The following is a 16601-nucleotide window of genomic DNA, read 5'->3' on the forward strand; positions in this document are numbered from 1 at the left end:
GAGAAGGGCTACTCATATGGTTAAGGGCCTGCAGACCAAGCCCTACGAGGAGAGACTAGAGAACCTGTATCTTTTCAGCCTCTGCAAGAGAAGGTTGAGAGGTGACCTTGTGGCTGCCTATAAGTTCATCACGGGGGCACAGAAGGGAATTGGTGAGGTTTTATTCACCAAGGTGCCTGCGGGGGTTACAAGAAATAATGGCCACAAGCTAGCAGAGAGCAGATTTAGACTGGACATTAGGAAGAACTTCTTCACAGTTCGAGTGGCCAAGGTCTGGAACGGGCTCCCAAGGGAGTTGGTGCTCTCCCCTACCCTGGGGGTCTTCAAGAGGAGGTTGGATAAGCATCTAGCTGGGGTCATCTATACCCAGCACTCTTTCCTACCTATGCAGGGGGTCGGACTCGATGATCTATTGAGGTCCCTTCCAACCCTAACATCTATGATTCTATGAAAAACGGTGAAAGTAGGAAGACTCCCATGGCCACTATTTCTCAATCTGCAGGAGATCTTCCTAGAACAAGTCTGGTTAACCATTTGCACCTTTTGCATCACTTTAAAGATTGAATGCAAACTTTTTCAGCACTCATCCTCTCTCCTGACTCTTTTGCCATTGACACCACCATTATAGTGTTGTACCACATATAATCATCATTTGTCACTGACACCACCATTATGGTATTGTACCACCTATATAACTATTATATAGTTATACTTATATAACTATCAATTATAGTATTGTACCACCTATAAACCTATATTGTACCACCTATAATTTGGATTCTGACCACAGTGAAATTCGCAGGAACCCGGGTGATGGCTGTGAATTCAGACCAGATTGGCACATGTGTAACACAGATCAGATTGCAGATGAAATGTCCTTAACTCAACTGAAGAAAGTGTATTTCTAGACAAGACAGTGAGGTGCATTTCAGAGTAAGTAACCACAAAAATAAATGAAAAAATATAAGAGTGGAATTTAGTGCATGTGCGCATGTGTGTGTGCGTGTGCACACAAGAGAGAGAGCACCTATTTATACTTAGTTTTTATATATTATCATGTACACTACTTAAAAAGGAGTCTGATCTCAGGAAAACAATGGGTATCATTTGCCTTATAAAAAACTCAGGAAGGAAGAAAAGGAGATGGAATGAATCAAGAAAAACCTCACCTCTCTGTAGAGCCACACAGAATAATTCTTTACAGTGCTGGAGACAATTTAAGTACTGACTCCAAGTGAGCTGTAAATTGATTAAGATGATTCTCATTTCAAAGGTCCTCCTTCTACAAAAAGTTAGCCAGTCCCTTGTGAACCGATCTAAGATTTCAATCTCAAACAATACCCCAAAAGAGAACAAAAAAGTGTGCGTCAATCAAACTGGTTGGAAAAATATTCTCCATTAAGTTGGCAAAATACCTCTAGGAGTTTTTTTTGTTTTTTTTGTTTTTTTTTTTTTTTATGAAGCAGCTCTCTCCTTTTATGAAATAACCTAAAGGAAACATAATTTCCTCCTACTTTTCTTTGTAAACCTGATCAGGTTTCTATCAACACAGGCAGATTTCATCTTAATCACTCATGAAGAAAGGATGGCTTCTCAGGGTGCAATGCTGGACTCTTATTAGATGAGTGGTAGTTATGAGAGTGGCCTGGACTGAACCTTTCATCCAGTATGGTCTCTGATCACTGGTCCAGATTGCAGCTGATCTGTGATCCAATCTGACTTTCCACTCCAGGATACCTAGCATGCGGCGCCCCTGCTAATACCACGGGTGCATCACCTTCCGATTCCCTGAAGCCTTACTTCTTAATTGGCCTGGGAAGTCAGTTGGCCAGACTGCCATCTCGGAGGGAGGAAATAGTGCAGTTCAGAAAACGCAATGGGCTAAACTTTGAACTGAAGTTAAAGGGGCAGTGGGGCAGGCCCTATGAAGAGAGGCTAAAGGGCCTGAACCTATTCAGCCTTCACACAAGAAGGCTGAGAGAGGATCTGGTGGTGGTTTACAAACCCACTGCGGGGACCAGTGGGAACTGGGGGAGGCTCTGTCCCCCTGGGCACCACCCAGGATTACTAGGAATAACGGCCATAAGTTGACTGAGAGTAGATTCAGGCTGGACATTAGGAGACATTACCTGATGGTTAGGACTGTCAGGCTCTGGAATGGGCTCCCAGGGACTCGGGCTGCAGGGGGTCGGACCTGATGATCTGTTCTGACCCTAAGTACTATGATACTATGATAAAACAATTTAATTTATCAATTTCACTCTATTTACCCAACCCCGGGACTGATAATCACTGGGTAGAAACTATGAAGTCGGGCACAATGCTGACAAATTGAGAGTCTCAATATTTTAATATTGAAAACCATAGGCAGGAAAGCGTGCTTCCTCTGAATCTCATGACTGCAAGAGTATTTGGAAGACCAGCAATACCAGGAGAACAATCCTTTGACTTTTGTAACCCGGGTGGCGGCCCAATAGCTGCCACCCCTGCCCAGTACCAGGCATGGTGTGGTGAGAGTGGGGCAGGGCTTCTGGCCAGCACCAATTTACTTCCCAGCCAGCCCCTGCTCCCCATAGAGCAGCCCATGGTCCCAAGAAGGTCTAACACTTAACTGATTTAACCATTGACACTTTATTTACAAAACAAGAATAATAGGAAAGGTGACTTACAAGTGAACTTCAATCACAAGACAAACCCCAATATATTAGTCAACCCTTGACTCAGGACCCCCAGGTAGGGGAACTGGCAGCTTTCAGCCGCTGCTGAAGTACCACCACAAGGAAGCAGGGTGCTCACTCCCAGCAGCTCCAACAGGCTTCCCAATAAGCGACAGACTGCAACAGGTTCAGCTCTTCTGGTCTGCAGCAATCAAACTGTATCAAACCCCAACCCCACAAAGAGGCTGAAGGGTGACCCTCCGTGACAACCAAACAAGCAAGCAGAGTAGGCTCCTGCAGCAATCAGCATGACCCAAGCACAAAGCAGAGGGACGTCATCCAATGACAATCAGCTGCAGAATAAAGGACAGGGCTGAGTCCCTTCTGGGACAGTCAGTGGAAAAGGGTCAGCAGCACAGGCAGCTCCCAGGGGTCATTGCTCTAAACCCCTGCTCCAGATGACTGGCTGGGCACCCCTTCACACCGCGGCTCACCAATCCCACTCCAAGCACTGGCTGCACCCCGAGCTCCCTGGGACCCTCGTCCTGGCACTCTGCTGCTCCTCAGGATCCCAGTGCCTTGTCTGTTGCTGTCCCACTTCCCCAGGGAAGGTGTGGTGTTTCCTCAACTCACCGGCACAGCTCCCTGCTCCAGATAAGCATGCCTCCTATGCTCCTTGCTGCTGCTTCTTCTAAGCAGAGCAGTGGGGGGCCAACTGCTGCCCTTAGCCTCTGGGACACCTGGCACACCCAGAACACTGTGATGGGGACTTGGGGCACCAGCTCTCTGCCCCAAGCCCTGGCCACAGCTCCCCCCCTGCTGCAGGGCTGGAGGCACAGCTGACTGCCACTGCCTTCTTCTCCCGGGGCTGTTGAGGCTCTTCAGAGGGGTCTTTCTGCTCCCTCAGCTAGGTTAGCTCACCCCAGGTCTTCTTAGGCCTCCTGCATCATTCCCCTGAGTCACTGTCAACAGACCCCACACCAGTTCGGCTGCTGCTTTTATCCCCTCCTGCAGTCCCTCCCTGGCTTGCAAATTGGGCAGCCAGGGCTCAGGGTGGCTGGCCCCCAACCCCGGCCATCCCCCTTCCCTATGAAAAAGGGGATTGAAAACCCCTTCTTTCAATTGCCTTCCCCTTCTCCACAGAGCAGGGCTCCCCAGCTTCACCCTTGCAGTGGCTCAGAGGTCATTGGCACTGCTTCTAGCCCAGGGTAAGTATGTCAAGCCAATCTGGTGAGCCCACACTGGTCATCTGTTACACTTTGATATTCACTACCCCCCAATTTCAGTACAGGCCTGGAACCAGGTTTTGGCACATGAGTAACAGGATGAAATATAGGTTTGTTGGTGGTATTATATAACTGATTGAACCTGAGAGAATCCTTCTGACTTAATTTTGTTTGGTCCACTTAGGTAAAATGGGATGAAATTGGGATTTATGTTATTTTTACAGAATATTTGCTAGTTCCTAAACAGCGATACATCATTGTAAGGTCAGTGGCTTTATTGATGGTACACTCATTGGTAGTCGTTCTGAGTATGCCTCATGGCAATGTTTCATAGGCTGGCATGAGTCCATAAATATGTATGCATGCATCACTGGGAAATAAATTCCCCTTGATTCAATAAGTAGGCTTCATGGAAGGATCTCAGAGAGGAGTGATGGTGGTGTGCCCCCATCCTCTTCAGCACATGCACAATGATTTATCTGAGTGTCCATGCAGCTGGCCAGCATAGGCTCCAGCTGGACTCAAGGATTAGACTGCTGTTTTCAGGAACTTGGTCCAACTGGAATTTCTATGGGAGGAACCAGATGGTTGGTACTGGAAGGGTGACTTTTTTTTCCATTGGGGCTGCCAGCTTCCCAGTCTCCTGCAACCCCAGGGTCCACCATGACTTGACTGCACTGATCCTTCTTGTTCCTGATTTTCAAAGGACTCCTGAGCAAGCCAAGGGGCAGACCCAAGCTGACACCACTCCCCACACAAGCTTGGACTTAACCCAGAGCACCTACCCTATGAGCCTTTGGTTCCTGTTGCCCTTCCCCAGTAGAGATCATTTTCATTCCCTGCCTCTTTTTGCCTCTCTCCCTTTTCCATGTTCTTTTGCCTTCTGTCTGCCTTAGCCTGTAGGACAGCTTGTCACGTCAATTCTGAGACTTGCCTCAAAAAATATACCCTTAAATATCCCAGTGCTGATATTCAAAGTTTGCCTTTCGCAGCGTATAGCCACCCCCCCACCCCATCTTAAACCTGCTGTTTTTCCTTGCCCTGAATCTACCTCTCTGGGGAGTCTCACCAGAATCTTGCTGCTTTAATGGTGAGATATTTGCTGCAATTTCCAACCTAAAAATGTTCACAGGAAGCTTATCTCCATTTATTCTTGCGCTAAGAATGCCTTAAAGTTTAAATAATGCTTCTTTCTCCTGATTTTACCTAGTGGCTGCCCAGCTTGTGATCAACTCTGAGTTACCCGACAAAAGTGCAGGAGTGATTCTATTACCCATTGCTGGGCAGTGTGGGTCATGGATGCCCTCCAGAGCCATGTAGATATCTTCCAATTCCAATCCTTGTGGCACATAGGCACTCGCAGCAGGACAAAGAGAGTCCTGCAATTTGTACAGGTATCACCAAATTAACCATGAGCTGTCCTCCAAATGGCCACTAAGTGAAATAGTATCCACCCTTGATCTCACTATTTCCTGAGAGTTACATAAGATAAGTTCTAGGATAGTCTTCCCCTCAAAAAACAATAGCTTAAGAAAAACTAAATGGTGGTGTTCTCCACCCTAGCCTCGTTGGGGGAAAAAAAAAAGTTAATCTTTTTTTTTTTTTTTGCTTTCAGGGTGGCGGGGGGAAGAGTGTATGGCATTTTTCCATGTAGAACTATCTATAAGAACAATCTATAACTCAACATAATGGCAAAAATGGAAATTGCAAAATACTCTTTCATGACTTCCAACCCTGTTTCAAATGCTTCTTAACATGTTTCTTGCTCCTGATGATAAAGCCATAGGACATGGTGACCAGCAAGACATTCATCTTGCCTAGGAAAATGTTAGCCATTAATATCATGATTTTGTTGAGGTAAATTTTGCTGCAGGATATTGCCAGAAGGGCTGGGATCTCACAGAAGTAGTGCTGTATAGACCGGGTGCACAGAAATCTAGAAGCAGCATGAGTAGTGTGTGCAAGAGGGAAATTATAGCACCCAGCACCCAGATACAGGCTGCTAATGTAATACAGACTCTCTTGGTCTTTATGGTTACGTAGTGTAAAAGGTAACAGATGGCCACATACTTGTGAAAGGCCATGGCACTAAGGAGAATAAGCTCTGTTCCTCCTGAGGAGGTGAAGGGAAAGAGCTGGATCAGGCAGCCATTAAAGGAAATGGTTTTCTTTCCCAGTATCAGGTTCTGCATCATTTTGGGCAGAACAGAGGAGGTGCAGACAAGGTCAATTAGAGCCAGGTTAGCAACAAAGAAGTACATGGGTTTGTGCAGGGGGGGAGGACAATCACCAGGACAATCAGGGAGTTGGCTTGGACAGCAGCCACGAAGGCACATAGGAAGATGCCAAAGAACAGACCACGGAGGTGGGGATAATCAGAGAGCCCCTCCAGGATGAAGTCAGATGCCCGGTGTTCTTATTGGATGCCATTCATGAGGGCTCTGCTTCTACAACAGTGAAAATTGAAAGATAAACAAGTGTAGCCAACCGAGAAGAAAAATAATGAAGTAGCCCATCGATAGACAGACTTAATTTTTTTTTTTTAAATAAAGGTTTAAAAAATTCTAAGTAGACAGTAAAAGTGAGGAAGGGTATTGCTCCAAAGGAAACAAAAAAGCATTCAGCAACAACAACAAACAAATCCCTAGCCTTTTAATAAGATATTGGCACCCCCTCCACCCATCTCACATGCCCTTCATGTGGTCACATATTTAAGACTAGCCCACTGCCTTGCACCATGAAGCCCCCCTTGATGGCCCAGTCCAACAAAAAGTGGGCCATTCTTTTGTAAGGTGAAGTGCCCGAACATAAAGGGTACACGTGTCCAAAGAAGGAACTAAAACAGGTGGAGCGCTTCATGAGAGTTGCACCTTTCTAGCTGGTTCCTGCATCACTTCAGAGTCAACATCTTGGTCTGAACCAAGCAGTCCCAATCTGGGCCAAACAGATCTTGCTCCTCTCAAGCTTTGTATGAGACGGAGAAAACATGCAGTTTCAGAGAAATCCACATCCAGCACAACAAAAAGAGAGCTGATGGAAGCAAAGAGCCATCACAGCCAAGGGGAGGTCAAGGAAGCTATAGAGAAACCCTCCTTCATCTCCTTCTTAAAGTAGGTGCAGGCTGGTAGGAAGCATGGCTGGAAGGGATGTCACAGGGTTATCTACGCCAGCTCCTGATTAAAGCAGGATCACCCCCAGACAAGTTTCTATCCAACCTACCCGTGAAAACTTCCAAGGCTCTGCGCATTCTGCAACATCTCCTGGTAGTCTGTTCCCATTCTTAATCTCCTCCACAGCCAGAAAGCTGGTCCTCATCTCCAACCTAAATTTCCACCACTGCTGCTTGAACTTGTTGCCCCTAGCCCTGACCACAGAGAAAAGGCCATCTCCATTCTCTCTGTAATAACACTTCCAGTATTAGATTGTTATCAAATACGCCCTTTCTTTCCAGACTAAGTAAGCCTAGCTCTTTGATCTTTTCCTCATCAATCATCCAAGTCCCCCTAATTATTTTTGTTACTTCGTGTTGGACTGCTTCCAATCTCTCCACATCCATCTTAAACTATGGGGCCCAACACTGGATACAGGACACGGTGGCTGGGATCAACAACAATCTGACTGGTGGTCCCAGCCCTGACCCATCTCAGGAGCTGGTCCAAGACTCCAATGAGTTTCCAAACAGGGATTGATCATCAGCCAGCTGTGCATAAGAGATCACAGTAAGCATCGCTATGTGACTGTTTAAGACACAGCAGTTCTTATTAAGACCTAAAGAAAAGAAAATTAAGAAAGGAAAGAGCAAATGAATCAAAAAAAAATCTTTACTTCTTTCTGGATCCACACAAATGACTCCCAATCACAACTCAATGATAATTTAAGTACTGGCTTACATTTGTGAAGATGCTTTCCATTTTATAGATTCAACATCCACACAGAATGTTTCAGTCCTTGTGGATTTGTTGAAGATTTCACTCAAACATGCCCCAAAGGAGGAGACAAGTAGAAGTCATGTAACTCAAAAAAACCCCAAACACAAAAATCCCCATTCATTTGGGGAAAAAAAACCCTAGAAGTTTGTAATGGAAGTGAGAGGATGAATTCTTGGTGTGATCTTTGGTCCCTTTTGAGACTAATGTTAGTTACGAGTTACATATGTTAGACATGAGTATCTGGAAAAATCATGGGGTAGGTCCTCAAAGACTATTTTGAAGGACCTGGAAGAGAATTAGAGGGGCATATCTACATGCAACATTTCCTGCAGCGTGGACTAATAAGCTCCATAGTAAATTCTGCGTATCTACACGTGAACCCCTATTAGGCAGGATTAAGCTAACTGCCGCTGGATATTCACAAGTACTACCCTCCTAGGCAGGTACAATCTATAGCTTCACCCACTGAAATGTTCTGTACCTTGAGGTGGCTTAAACCAAGGCAGTCCATCAATTGCACTCGATTCTACCCAACCGCGTGACTGAGCATCACTGGGTGAAAAAAGGTAGTGTATTCAAATACTGAGACATTACTGACAGCCACACTTGATTAATAACACAACTCTGTGCATGAAAGCTTGCCTACTCTGAGTTTCACACCTAAGAGAGAGTTTCCAGGCTGGTAAGGCCTCACACTGGCGACTGGAGTAGATCACCTAGTGGGATCCTTTCCAGCTCTGCTTTCTTAACAAGTCTGAAGTCCACAGCAGGATCAGCTGTGTGGGAGGTGGGCATCACCATTGAGAGGATACGAGCATGACTGTTTCTCTGTCTAACCAGTCTGTTGGAGGTCATTGCTATGTTTTCTGAATTGTTAATGGTTATTCCTGTACCCAACTGCTGGTCGTGAATGATTGTGTTTTATGAGTAGATATACAAGTTGTTTGTAAATGCAATCAGAGAAAGAGAAATAGGCAACCCCAGAATCAAACCTTAGAACTGACTTACATCTCAACCAGCTCCATCTTACATTGCAAGAAGCCTGGCCACTCCTCCTCAGGTTACAACAGCTGTCCATATTTCCTGATTTTGTGAGCATTTGTGGTAATTAAAAATGGTGTTGGGCTGATTTGCCTAATTTAATTGGCATAAAGTTCATTCTCATAACTTTAATTACCTCTGTACGCAAACAAACCAATGACACTTTTGCCAATGGTATTGAGTGTGCTTGTCTGAATCTGAGATTCCAGCTCTGAAATTCATTAGGTCATTTTAATAACACTAAACTGACCCAACAATGACCACTCTCAAGTGCCCTCACCAACCAAGTGGCAATGATGGGAGGATGGTGTTGGGGAGTAAAGTGATGTTAGTGTCCATGGTAGCCCTCTCTAAACCAAAATTGAGGACAGCTGGGAAAAGGGAGGGGGAGAGGAAGTGCAATTTTCCTTCCACCAGACTTTTGGGAGTGAGAAATAGCCAAGGTTAGCCCCTTCACAGACCAAACTGTATAGGGCTCAGTGGCCTAATGGTAAGCTATTGGACAACCATCATTTAAATCCACAAATGATTCTCTGGAATGAGCAGCATAACTTCCACAAAGTTGCCCATTGTCCTAAAACCCTGATGTGACCATCCTCTATTTTAGCACAGCTTCTGAATACAATCATCCTGGGGGGTATGGCAATCACCCTGGTGACCACCCCATGCACACATGCCAAGCCCCAACATTGAGGAACATAATGTTGACTGCTACCACCCCCTCTCCCACCATCTCAGGACACCCCCTCCCATTGTTAGCAAGCCTTCCCCACCCCAGCTGGTACTCAAGTCCATCATCAGCAAATAGAAACTGGAACTTTGTCCTCAAACCCCAAGTGATTCATGTCCCCCACCCAGCTCACACACCCTGAAAGCATGTCTCCCTGAAACTATAGGCATTTAGAAATTGCTTATTTACTCCTTAAATGACAATGTAGGGCATCTTGCCCTGACCTGTGTGAGGGTATGGTGGAAGAGCACCAGCACTGACAGCAGGCTGGGGCACTGAAACTTAACAGGTGGTTTAGTATTGCCTTTCCTCTTGGCTCAATCCTGAGTGCTGGGAAGAACGTTAACTTGTCTCAAGCATCTGTTGATGGGAACGTGTTCTTGGATAGTGACAGACAGGCAGCAGTAACATAGAGAAGACATTTGGCTCAAGGGGACTGTGAGGTGATTGGGCTATGGGGCGTGATGTGAACAAGCTGGTCTGTTGGGATGTGCTGGAATGATCGGTGCCAGTGGCGGAGGAGCTGTCATGTCACAGCTCATAAACCATGTGAGTACCACTCCTGAATAGAAGGATGGACTCCTAAAATACATCCTGATCCTTTTGTGGGTTCTCTTTGGTTTATACCAGCAGTGGGAACTGGGGGGTCTCCTTGCTCCTCCTGATCTGAGCCCAATGCACTGTCAGTGGTTGCAGGGTTATCATCAAAAAACAGTTTGTGAGAAAAAAAAAAATGACCACTGCTATACCCAGTGTTTTGGATATGCATCCTGTGACCACTGACTTGTTTAAAACTAATGTGTTTTTTTTTTGTTTGTTTTTTTAATGATGAATATCTGTCATGGAATGGAAGCCCAGGAGGCTCTTCATAGGGTCTGTAATCTGCTTGAAACCTTATTTGAGAAACTCTTCCTTTGTCCAAGTGGTTAAAATAAATCAGATCTCAGTCAACAGATTGAGAGTAGAGACTTCAATAATCTCAGATTATTGTAGGTGAGTCCCCTTTTTTGTTTGTGAAAAAAGATGCTTTCCCATATAAAAGGGTATTTTGGAGAATAAATATTTAAAGGAAGGGAAAAAAGGTATTTATTTTGTAAAAAGAAATAGCCCAAACTCCCCCCCTCCCCTCACCAAAGAAAACCTGGAACAAAAATATTTGTATCTTGAAAATAATATATAATGACCCACCTCTCCCCACTGCTACTTTTTATTTAAAATATGTATTTAAAAGATTTTCAAGGGTATGTCAGTGGAGGTGGCTAAAATATCTCAACTTGAAAAAAAATTGGTTAAGAATATGTAGGTTTGCTGAAATCATGTTTTTTTTCCCCTTTGGGAATATTGATTTTTTTTTCCAGAAAGTATAATTTTTTTCTTGAAATAAGCAAAGTTCATTTTGGCAAAAAGTTTAAAGGATGATTACATTTGCTACCGGATCAACAGTATTGTTGGGTGACCTATTATATCTTAGAAAAGCTTCTGGGAATGAAGTTCCTTTCCTCAGGTTACCCAAGGACAGTTTGTGCCACAAGCTTGTCTTACATCTACAATGTCTCTCAGCTATAAACTGGGTCCAAAAATAAATATCATTAAACAAGTCATGTTTCCTGCAGCTCATGATCATCTAGGGAAAATGTAATAACAGTGTAATGCAAATACAACATTTTAGTGTTCTCTAAATTCAAACTGAATTTGGTCTGTTGAACTTTTTTGTGTCCTTTGAAAGTGTTGGGGGGGGGGAGGGGTTCTTTACAACTTAAAGTTTGGATCTTTTAATTCTGTCAAAAAGTTAAAGTTTAAAATTTTTGCCGTGTGCGCGTGTTCGTACATCTGTGGAGTTTCCTATAGAAACTCCATGTTCCTCACAGCTATGCATGTACAGATGCAGAGCAAAACGGTGCATATAAAACCCACAGGCAAGATTGAACATCTCAGCATGAGGTATTCTGTTGATGTCCCAAAGAAGTTGTAACAATTCGTACCTCTGCAAAGATTCCTGGAGTATGAAGCAATGAAGAACCAAAGCTCTGTGACTGCATTTATCATGCAGGGCCTCTCCATCCACCCACAACTCCAGATCCTCTTCTTCTCCTTCTTCCTCATCATCTATGTCATCGCTTTGCTTGGCAACCTTGCCATCATTGTCGCAATCCTATTCAGCCCCGGACTGCACAAGCCTAAGTATTTCTTTCTCTTCCACTTGGCTATAGTAGACATCATCTGAACTACCACCATCATGCCCAAGATGCTTGAGAATCTAGTGACCATCACAAGTACTGTCTCCTTCTCTGGGTGCATAGCCCAACTCTACTCTTTCACACGGTGCCTGGGCACTGATGGTGCTTTTCACTGTCATGGCTTATGACCGCTATGTGGCCATTTGCTACATTTGCATTACAGCACAATGATGAACAAAAGAGTGTGCTGCAGTTTATCCGCTGTGTTGACAATAATTGCTGTGACCAATTCTTGGGTGAACACTGGCTTGATTGTGCGGCTGACTTTCTGTGGACCCAACATTATCAACCATTTCTTCTGCGAGATCCCACCACTGCTGGCCCTCTTCTGCTCCTCAGTGAAGATAAATGAGATCATGGTCTTCACTGCAGACATCTTCCTAGCCATGGGGGATTTCCTGTTGATGTGTCTCTCTTACTGCTTCATTCTCAAGGCCATCATGAAGATCCGGAAATGTGAAGGAAAGAAAAAAGCTTTCTCTACCTGCTCTTCTCACCTCATTGTGGTGTCTCTCTATTACTCCACTGTTATCTACATCTACATCAGGCCAGCCTCCAGCTATGCCTTTGACAGGGACAAGATAGTAGTTGCTTTGTATACTCTTGTGACTCCAACCCTCAATCCCCTAGTTTATACCCTGAGGAAGAAAGAAGTCAAAGTGGCCCTTAAGAAAGTAATTCCATATCTTGGGAGACAGGTTGCGACAGAAAACATAGAATGGGCTTACTGTCAAACTTGAGTACCTGGTACAAGCTTTCCTCCAGAAAAGTGATTTGGAATTAATTTGCTAAGGTTTCGACAAAGAATGTAACTCACAGCTTTATAACCTGTCGTATTTTCTTACTTATTTGAAACTTTAGAAACATGATGAAACCCTGTTGCTGAGAGAAAAAAAGGAAGCAAGGAAAGAAGAGAGAAAGGAAGAACCTTCATGAAAATGATCATTTATTGTCAGATGTTTTGTATGTGTGATACGATGGCCATGAAATCAGAAATTACGTAAACTTGCTCTGTAGTTTTTGCTGTCCCTTCCTCTGAAATGGGGAAAATGCTACTTGTTTAGAAGTCTAACTTGAGTATAATTTGAAAGCTGTAAAATTGAACAAAGAGATCCTTATCCCATCTGGCGAATCACAACACATGTAACTGAGCGCACTGAAACACAATCACACCTCTTTCCTGCAGAGCAGGTAGACATGTTAAATTAATGAGCTGAGGGACATTGTAACGAGGTGATATGAATAGATGATTTACAAAATCTTATAAACATATCAACATAACACTGTATTTACTCAAATATAAGATGACCTTGAATACAAGATGACTCTGCAATAATTAGATTCTAGATATAGAAAAATAATATATTTGTTATACTTTTCTGGGTAGAAAAGCTAAGTATTGGCATGTTGTCTTGAATTCCACCCCCACTACTACAGTTGTGGGGTGGGGGTCAGGTACCCATGCTCTCTGCCCTGCCCATTTCTATCCCATCCAGCCTTCCTGGCCCCACTGCCATATGAATCTCCCCCACCCCAGCTCCCAACTGTCTCAGGCCCTTCCCCCCAAATTCCCCCCCACCCTCAGTCTCTGCCTTTTTCCTTTGATGCTTCCCCAGTCTCTGACCCCACCTTCCCCCCCCACCTTCTTACTGTCAGACGCTGCTCAGGCCACTCCATCCCTGAGCACAGCATCTGGAAGCTCAGCCATTACCTGGCCATGCACCGATGTCAGTGCTGCTGATGGCCAGGCAGGGGAAAGCGTTTCCATGTGCTCTGTGCCCAGGAGTGAAGCCTGCCTGAGCCAAAACTGAGCTGCACCTGGCAGTGATGGCAAGGGAAGCGGGCAGGGGGAGGGAGTGGGAAGCAGCAGCCGCAGAGCAGAAGCAGAAGTGGGGCAAGAGGCTGCTCCAACCCAGGCTCAGGACCAGAGTCAGACCCACAACAGCCACCTGGTTCTCTCCTTTGGTTCATATGCTAATATAAGATGAAGGGCTACCCCCATGCTATCTAGGGGAGATCCCTTGTCTTATATTGGAGTAAATGTGGTATGTGTGGGCTAAGTATATTTGTTATTTATACAACAGTTTGCATAAGCACATTGCATGGTTGCCAGTTAAAACCAATGATAGCCTATACATTTTCTCAGAAGTGGGGAGCGGTGTGTGTGTTTAATTAGAGTGGTTCCAATACAGCCACTCTAATTACAATGGCTTACTGTCACATGTATTAAGCCCCCGTTTCTTTCAACTAAAGCTCATTGGATGCCTCCATGGCTGTTTCAAAAGTGTGGGGGACATAATACGGGGGAGTGTTGTAATGACACTCCAGACCTGGGCGGGCAAAATGCAGCCCGCGGACCAGATACAGCCCATGGGGCTGTATATTTATCTGGCCCTGGCTGCCTGTCATGCGGCCCTCGATGGCTTGCCAAAATTCAGTCAGCAGCCCTTCACCCAATATAACTGCCCACCCCTGCTCCAGATTCCGTTAATCCATTCTGCTCTGACCCATACTAATTAGCATGCTAACAGCACATCTATAGGCACCCAGGTTTTTCCTAGTGATCTGTTTTTCTTTAAAAGGATTATTGCAAAAGACTGTGAAAATTACATCAACATGGTGCACCATTTTAGTCCTCATCACCAGGAATCAGGGTTTTCCTTTCCCACAGAAAAATGGAGAAAACCACAGATTCCCTGTTTTTATTGGAGAAAATGCAGATTTCCCTTTTTAGCAGAGAAATCCACAGATTCAGCAGCCAAGGCCAGGCTTGGGCTCAGGCTCAGGTTCGCCCTTCGCCCCTGGAGCATGGAGGTGAGTGGGGCTTGGGGCAGGGCAGGGCTGGGGAAGGTCGCTGGGGGTTGCGGGACTGGGGATGCTGCTGGCCCCAGGCGGCACATGGCAGCGAGGAGCAGGGCTGGGGGTGAAGGCAGGGCTACCCCTCTGTGGGGACTTTGCAGGCAAATGATGCAGGGTGCAGGGAGGTGGTGCCCACTGTGCGCAGGCCACACACATCACCTGGCCGCCTGCCCAGGGGAGGGAGATGGAGGTGGGCATGTGGCCAGAGCACAGCTCCGTGGCCAGCTCTGCAGCCGCGGCGAGGGATTGGGGGGGGGGGGGGCGGCTTGGGCTTGCACATGGCACTGCCCCTTACCTGGAGGCCCATGACGGCGGTGACAGCTGCTGCCTCTAAAACCTCCCACTGCCACTGCAGAGCCATGCCTGGATCTAGGGGCAATGGGCATGGCTCTGCGGTGGCAGTGCTTGCCCGCAAAACCCCCCCACCCTGCATGCAGATGCCACCACGGAGCTGTGCAGCTGGCTGCAGGGCATGCCGCTGAATGCAAGCTCCCTATTTCACCCCCAGCAGTGCAACACATATGTGGCCTGCACACGGTGGTTGCCACCGCTGATATGTCTCAGCTCTGTGTTCTTGGGCAACCCTGGCACAGGATGCAGTCTGTCTGACTCACAAAGAATTCCCCCCTCCCTCCCCTCCTCTACGTAAACGAAACTGATTAAGATGCAGTGAGAGACACACCTAAGACCCTCACCAGATAAGGGTGACAAGAGTGAAACAACTGCCCTACGTCTCATTTGCATCCAAGATGGAACCAGATGACCATTCATTTACATGGGAGGTGGAGAACAGAAAGCCTGAAGCATAGACTGCAGTGAATTCTGGGACCAGAGAAGCAGGGGAGCACTGCATGATGGGGAATCTGTGCTCCAAATGCTAATCAACCCATGTTCACACACACCCAGCTCAGCATTTATCAGACTAGTTCTAATCTGGATTTACAAAGGACTCCCCCCCCCCCCCACAACACACAAACACCCATAAGTTTAATAGGCATCTTGGGCCGTACATTCCCTGGTCCCACTATGGGAGGCCTACTTAAACTTGATCGACTAAAACTTGGTTGCGGGGTTAGGGAACGCTGAGGCAAGAGATCGAGTCAGAGCGGGTATGGACAACATTTGAACAATGGTAAAGGGGTTCATCACAGCGTCCAGCCCGTTGGAGCCCTAAATCACAGGTATTGCCATACTTTTCCCCCCGAGACACCTGGTGGAAGTCCTCTCCACCAAAGGTTATGAGCACCCCAATAATTGTCTTAAGTTTGTTAAAAGACTATAGTAAGATCTGGAAAAGTCATGCTAACCTGAGGCTTGTTCACAACAAGTGAAAATCCAAAATCCTGATGCAGCAAGCTTTCTATTGTTTCTGAAGAAACCATGAGATATCCCATCATCATATCTGCTATCCATAGGAATTTCAAGCTGGCTCCCAAGTATCTGGTTACTCCTTAACCTTATATGTTTCCTGATTATCAATCAGTTTCTTGAGACGTTCCAAACCAGATAACCCCTTGTCAAAAGAAAAGACAATGATTTACACTATTGAGAATGCTTCGAAGCAGCTGAACTGAGGGTATAAAAATCTATAAAAAGCAGCAGTGTGGGTGCTTCAAGAAGAAAAATCATGTGCTGACACCATCCCCTGTTGTTCTTGGGACGCTGGAAGAACAGATCATCTCCCTTCAAGGACTGTTTTAGGAATTTTACCTGTCAGCTTTGAGACTCGAGACTCGAGCTTGGACTGGTGAGATCCCAGCGCTCTCTCTCTCTTTTCTCTCTAGGCATAAATTTCTGAACCTGAACTGTATTAGTTAAGCTTGAGCTAAGTTTCCCCAAATACTTAGTGAAACCAGGGTAGTATTGTAATTGTTTGTGTTTGTTTTCCTTTTGCATGTCTATTACTACTAGTACTATTATAT

General features: G+C 45.6%; 1 pseudogene; it reads left to right on the plus strand.

Moving 5' to 3' along the window:
* Nucleotides 1-11594: 11594 nt before the first annotated feature.
* Nucleotides 11595-12560, plus strand: LOC132245569 (olfactory receptor 13G1-like; annotated as a pseudogene).
* Nucleotides 12561-16601: the final 4041 nt, after the last annotated feature.

Source organism: Alligator mississippiensis, chromosome 15 (assembly GCF_030867095.1).
Source record: "Alligator mississippiensis isolate rAllMis1 chromosome 15, rAllMis1, whole genome shotgun sequence".
Taxonomy (NCBI): domain Eukaryota; kingdom Metazoa; phylum Chordata; order Crocodylia; family Alligatoridae; genus Alligator; species Alligator mississippiensis.